Genomic DNA, 7,745 nt, shown 5'->3' with positions numbered 1-7,745 from the left:
TTCAGTAGCCATGGCAGATGTGTAACATAAAGCTCATGGGGTCTGCTCTAAAAGGGACATTGAACGGACAGGATAACGTGGCGCCGCCCATTTGGTTTTTGGCCTCCATGCATCCTCTGTAGCAGGGGTTGGTAAACCCTGACATGTGTGGCCTATTTTGCTGACGCGGTAGCCAGCCTGGGACCTGCAGGTAGTAAATGAAGAGGAAGGTCCTTTCATGCTCTGCTACAGCAGTGGTCTAGGACACTCCCCCTTTTACAACAAAAGGGGTGGGGAAAGCCTTAGGAGGTGGAGCTTATCAATTTACAACACTAGATCCTTGCTAGCTACAGTGATGACCTCCTGCTGTCTGCATCCCGCAGAGAAGCGGAAGAGGATGAGGATGAAGAGGATTATAAGGAGGAGGAAGATGAGGATTAGAGGGAAGAGGAGGAGGAAGAGGTAGAGGAGGAGAAGAAAGAGGAGGAAGAAGAGGATTAGAAGGAAGAGGAGGAAGAGGAAGAAGAGTAGGAGGATGAAGAGGATTAGGAGGAAGAGGAGGAGGATGAAGAGGATTAGGAGGAAGAGGAGGAGGATGAAGAGGAGGATGAAGAGGATTAGAAGGAGGAGGAAGAGGAGGATTAGAGGGAAGAGGAGGAGGAAGAGGAGGATTAGAGGGAAGAGGAGGAGGAAGAGGTAGAGGAGGAAAAGGTAAAGTAGGAAGAGGAGGAAGAGGATTAGAAAAAAGAAGAGGAAGAGGAGGAACAGGAAGAAGAGGAGGAGGAAGAAGAGAAGGAACAGGAGGAGGAAGAGAAGGAACAGGAGGAGGAAAAGGAAGAAGAGGAAGATGAGAAGGAGGAGGAGGAAGAAGAGGATTAGAAGGAAGATGAGGAGCAGGAGGAGGAAGAGAATTAGAAGGAGGAGGAAGAGGAGGATTAGAGGGAAGAGGTAGAGGAGGAAAAGGTAAAGTAGGAAGAAGAGGAGAAGGAGGAAGAGGTTTAGAAAAAAGAAGAGGAACAGGAGGAAGAAGAGGTAGAGGAGGAAAAGGAACAGGACGAAGAAGAGGAGAAGGAGGAGGAGGAAGAAGAGGATTAGAAGCATCAGGAGGAAGAAGAGGATTAGAAGGAAGAGGAGGAGGAAGAAGAGGATTAGAAGGAAGAGGAGGAGCAGGAGGAGGAAGAGTATTGGAAAGAAGAGGAGGAAGAGGAAGAGAGCGCCCGCCGCAAAGTGAAAGTAAAAATAAAAACAAAACAGGTATATGCTGGAGTTACTGTTCCTATTACTGTCAGGCATGTGGGGTCATTCCTTTAAGTAAGTCTATTCTTCTCCTAGCTTTAGAAGTCTTCTCCGCGCCGCTGTTCTGTAGATATCAGTTTACAGCAGAGGATCCTATATACCTCATAGGGTAATCCAAAGAAATGAAACCATTGTCAGCGAACCTGCTAGCGGTCACACCATAATACCGTCATCCAAAGCAGCTATTACTACTAACATTACATTTAGCCCCTGAAGAGTCCGTGTAGGACGAAACGCGGAGGGACATTTATTGGGACTCATAGCCATTTTTTTTTTTGTCTCCAATTGGTTTTCTGCCCTTTGATCTCCTGTGTTGGCATTAGGCCAGTAACCGCGCAGGACGCCCATGTCCAGTCACCAGCGAGGATTATAGGAGACAAATGATTCTCTATTTATAGGAGTTTGCAGTGTCTTATTGTGATTATTAGGGAGTTGGGGTTAGTCCTTTAAGCGCTACATCTCTCCCTTTATTAGGAGTCTGACTATTAGACACAGGGGGTTGGTTTGGCCCTGTAGTTTTATAGTGAATGGAGTTTAGATCGGGTGTCATGTATCTGTCTTTTCAGGGAATTTCATTCTGTAGATATCCTGCTTTTCTTCGGTATGTAAATGAGCGTTCTCACAGCACTCAGGGCGTCCCCAGTGCTGCGAGAAAACTCTCCAGTGCCGGCCTCTGTCTTCTCCTGGCACACCTCCCCGCAATGTCTTCTTCCATTGGTTTCTTCTGGCTGTAAATGTTGCGCATGCGCAGTCGGTTCTACCATCGGGCAGAGCTGACTGCGCATGTCTGTGGCCATTTTCTTGTGGCCGCTTCCACAGTACGCTCGTGTTACATAGTAATAGTAAGAGTCTGGCCCTCCCCTGACTCCGTGGCCCCCGGGCAGCCTGACTGTTTACAAAGCAGCAGAGAGTCACATCCTTATCTCCAGGACCAGCCAGAGACTAAAATTAGAAAGGGCCTCAGCCTTGAGATGTACACAAAGGAAAAGACGGGAATGAAGTGCCAAGAAGTGTCCTCCAAGTCACCTCCTGCAAACCACACAGGGTAGATAGAGAAATAGTACTACACTTTATTTCTATAGCGCCATCCTATACCGCAGCGTCTTACACAGTGTAGGGTACTGCAGTGGTTGTCTCTGGTCAGCTGCTCCTATATGTCCATGCTATATGTATGGTCACATGACTAGGAGGTCTATAGGTGCAGTGTATCATCTCAAGATTATAGAGTCCTAATAAGGCGATGCGCCCCCCTCTGGTATCAGGCAGCAGTGAGTAATGCAGACGGTTAATCATATCCATGTGTATGTGAGTAGCCGCAGACGTAATATCATATAATAGGGGTTTACAATGACACAACAAGCAGAAACATTGAATTATTTCTTCAGTTTTTTCTAATTCTTCTTATATTGACTCCTAGGAGAGCAGCAGTAACGGCGCGCGCTATATACACTAGTCACATATGGGCTACAGGGTTATCTAATCATGTGACCCCCCCTTCGAGGGGCTTCACCGTGTGAAATAAAACCCAACAAAAAATCACCAGAACCCTTCAGTCCATGAGGGGATCGATTTCATTTTGTTAAAAATCCTATTGAGATTCCAGTTTAGTTCTGTTCTTGGGTGACAACCGGTGTGGCCGCCATTACAGCGCCCGTGGGCGGGGGGAGGGCGTGTCCTATCACATGTTACAATGTTACACATTATAGAACAGCCAGATTGTCTACATTGTCATCACATTCCTGGAGCCCTGGCGTTAACCCTTTACAGCCCAGGGCTCCCGACACCCCTCCGGTCCTTCCTTTAGCTGAAGGGGTTACACAGTTTATAGGGAACAGATGGAAGTTATTTCCTGATGTGCAGAAGAGGCTTCGCCCCGAGGCCGCCGCCGGGTATATATAGAAGTGTGCACCGATATGGAAACAAAAGGAGACGCAGCGCTAAGGAGGTTCTCTGGGTTCAATAATCTGAAGCGCCCATCGATTCGGGTGCTTGTGTGAGTTCTAGTGGGCAGGGAATTCACATAAAGAGAAAAACTGCAATACCCTATACAGCACCGCTATGGAGATGCCAAAGCTGCAGTCACGTGATCATCACGACCCCTTCAGACCCCCAAGATATGACTCTCCAGAGGTCCCCTTTAGGATAAGGGATTGTATAAAACTAGACATATATGGCTGCCAGACCAATAATAATACGTTCTCCTATGTGTCAGTCTTCACTGCTTTTCTAGCATGGTATTCCTGAACCAGAAACCTCAGAATGCACCCAGTTATCCCTGTGCGGTGGTGAGAGCAGTATATAGCAGGTGAATCAGGAGGCCTTGTGCTACTTTATTCCCTTCCAGACGCTATTTGATGTCTTGTTATTGCCGCTTTCTGCTCTGATCTTATAGACTGGGCAGTTTTTTTTCCTGTGGGCCCCGTCTGGAATGCGGCTAATTTCCAGCGTAGGGGCCTGGTAGGAGTCCCAGCACATTCGATGCAATGTTGGGCCCCGGCGTATTCACAGGGCACATCCAATGTCGCTGGGCGGACACAGGCCGCATTGTCAGCCCTCACCCCAATTACTCACAGAAAGACTCTTATTGTGGATTTTGCTTTATGTTGATATTTTGGCGCCCAAATATAATTCTCAGAGTCGCGTCTTCTGCCAAAACGAAATAAAAAGAATCAACAATTCACTTAAAGAGCCATGTTCTGGGGTCGGACGTGGCGGCCCTGGAGGGGATATTATCCACTGTCATAGCAGGACCAATAGCTCTGTTCATCCTGATCCTCCTGGTTCACAAACAAAACATTGGAAATTCAGTAAGGACTGACACAAGACAGAGCAGTAGTCGAGATATTGTCAGATTTGTGTATAGATTGTGCCCACATACAGACAACAAATCCCATCTACAAACATAGTGCCAAGCAGTGCCCGAGAGTATCACACGTGGCCACACATACACACAACGCCATACTATGCCAACTAAGAGCAAGTAGTCCTGACATAGTGCGAAATATTGCCCATAGAGTACCATATTATACCCACATACAGGTAATACCCAGATAGTGCCAAACAGTGCACAGAGAAGATAGCTTACCGTATAAACATACAACCATGTCCACATAGTACTATATACTCTGCCTGTATACCGCCACATAGCTCCATATAGTGCTATACTGTGCTCACATAGCTCCATATAGTGCAATACTGTGCTCATATAGCTCCATATAGTGCTATACTGTGCTCACATAGCTCCATATAGTGCTATACTGTGCTCACATAGCTCCATATAGTGCTATACTGTGCTCACATAGCTCCATATAGTACTATACTGTGCTCACATAGCTCCATATAGTGCAATACTGTGCTCATATAGCTCCATATAGTGCTATACTGTGCTCACATAGCTCCATATAGTGCTATACTGTGCTCACATAGCTCCATATAGTGCAATACTGTGCTCATATAGCTCCATATAGTGCTATACTGTGCTCACATAGCTCCATATAGTGCTGTACTGTGCTCACATAGCTCCATATAGTGCAATACTGTGCTCATATAGCTCCATATAGTGCTATACTGTGCTCACATAGCTCCATATAGTGCAATACTGTGCTCACATAGCTCCATATAGTGGTATACTGTGCTCACATAGCTCCATATAGTGCAATACTGTGCTCACATAGCTCCATATAGTGGTATACTGTGCTCACATAGCTCCATATAGTGCTATACTGTGCTCACATAGCTCCATATAGTGCTATACTGTGCTCACATAGCTCCATATAGTGGTATACTGTGCTCACATAGCTCCATATAGTGCTATACTGTGCTCACATAGCTCCATATAGTGCAATACTGTGCTCATATAGCTCCATATAGTGCAATACTGTGCTCATATAGCTCCATATAGTGCTGTACTGTGCTCACATAGCTCCATATAGTGCTATACTGTGCTCATATAGCTCCATATAGTGCTGTACTGTGCTCACATAGCTCCATATAGTGCAATACTGTGCTCACATAGCTCCATATAGTGCAATACTGTGCTCACATAGCTTCATATAGTGCAATACTGTGCTCACATAGCTCCATATAGTGCTGTACTGTGCTCACATAGCTCCATATAGTGTTGTACTGTGCTCACATAGCTCCATATAGTGCTATACTGTGCTCACATAGCTCCATATAGTGCTGTACTGTGCTCACATAGCTCCATATAGTGCTGTACTGTGCTCACATAGCTCCATATAGTGCTGTACTGTGCTCACATAGCTCCATATAGTGCTATACTGTGCTCACATAGCTCCATATAGTGCAATACTGTGCTCATATAGCTCCATATAGTGCAATACTGTGCTCACATAGCTCCATATAGTGCTATACTGTGCTCACATAGCTCCATATAGTGCAATACTGTGCTCATATAGCTCCATATAGTGCAATACTGTGCTCATATAGCTCCATATAGTGCTATACTGTGCTCACATAGCTCCATATAGTGCAATACTGTGCTCATATAGCTCCATATAGTGCAATACTGTGCTCATATAGCTCCATATAGTGCAATACTGTGCTCATATAGCTCCATATAGTGCAATACTGTGCTCATATAGCTCCATATAGTGCTGTACTGTGCTCACATAGCTCCATATAGTGCAATACTGTGCTCATATAGCTCCATATAGTGCTATACTGTGCTCACATAGCTCCATATAGTGCTGTACTGTGCTCACATAGCTCCATATAGTGCAATACTGTGCTCATATAGCTCCATATAGTGCTATACTGTGCTCACATAGCTCCATATAGTGCTATACTGTGCTCACATAGCTCCATATAGTGCTGTACTGTGCTCATATAGCTCCATATAGTGCTATACTGTGCTCACATAGCTCCATATAGTGCTATACTGTGCTCACATAGCTCCATATAGTGCTATACTGTGCTCATATAGCTCCATATAGTGCTGTACTGTGCTCACATAGCTCCATATAGTGCTATACTGTGCTCACATAGCTCCATATAGTGCTGTACTGTGCTCACATAGCTCCATATAGTGCTGTACTGTGCTCACATAGCTCCATATAGTGCAATACTGTGCTCACATAGCTCCATATAGTGCTGTACTGTGCTCACATAGCTCCATATAGTGCTGTACTGTGCTCACATAGCTCCATATAGTGCTATACTGTGCTCACATAGCTCCATATAGTGCTGTACTGTGCTCACATAGCTCCATATAGTGCTGTACTGTGCTCACATAGCTCCATATAGTGCTGTACTGTGCTCACATAGCTCCATATAGTGCTGTACTGTGCTCATATAGCTCCATATAGTGCTGTACTGTGCCCACCTATAGCCCGGCGCCCCCACCTGGGCACAGGTGACCTCATTATACTATAAGCTATTGTCCATGTTGGCACCACAGGGCACTATAAGGGCAGTATAGCAGACGTCTGGGAGACACTTGTGCGGGCACCTTCCTGGCACCCGGCCTTGTGGAGGGAGATCATGTGATTTTCTGGGAAGAACATCAAATTTTCCCTTTTTTTCTGTATGGCTGGAAAGTTCCCAGAATCCTGTGCGGCGACTCCGCTCATTCATAGTCCTGACTTATCTGATGCCAAAGAAAATATCACAACTCACAAAAGGAGACCCTGAACCTGCGCGGGGAGAACAACAAGGCGCAGCACCCTAATACACCGCAAGAGAGGGCGCCTGAGACTACTATGTGCCATGTACAGTATCTAAGCCTAGTATGTGCCATGTGTATCTAAGCCTACTATGTGTGATGTGTATCTAAGCCTACTATGTGCCATGTACAGTATCTAAGCCTAGTATGTGCCATGTGTATCTAAGCCTACTATGTGTGATGTGTATCTAAGCCTACTATGTGCCATGTGTATCTAAGCCTAGTATATGTCATGTGTATCTAAGCCTACTATGTGTGATGTGTATCTAAGCCTACTATGTGTGATGTGTATCTAAGCCTACTATGTGCCATGTGTATCTAAGCCTAGTATATGTCATGTGTATCTAAGCCTACTATGTGTGATGTGTATCTAAGCCTACTATGTGCCATGTACAGTATCTAAGCCTAGTATGTGCCATGTGTATCTAAGCCTACTAGGTGTGATGTGTATCTAAGCCTACTATGTGCCATGTACAGTATCTAAGCCTAGTATGTGCCATGTGTATCTAAGCCTACTATGTGTGATGTGTATCTAAGCCTACTATGTGCCATGTGTATCTAAGCCTAGTATATGTCATGTGTATCTAAGCCTACTATGTGTGATGTGTATCTAAGCCTACTATGTGTGATGTGTATCTAAGCCTACTATGTGCCATGTGTATCTAAGCCTAGTATATGTCATGTGTATCTAAGCCTACTATGTGTGATGTGTATCTACGCCTACTATGTGTGATGTGTATCTAAGCCTACTATGTGCCATGTGTATCTAAGCCTAGTATATGTCATG

Source organism: Leptodactylus fuscus, chromosome 6 (genome assembly GCF_031893055.1).
Source record: "Leptodactylus fuscus isolate aLepFus1 chromosome 6, aLepFus1.hap2, whole genome shotgun sequence".
NCBI lineage: Eukaryota > Metazoa > Chordata > Amphibia > Anura > Leptodactylidae > Leptodactylus > Leptodactylus fuscus.
Note: the sequence above shows the minus strand (reverse complement) of the source record.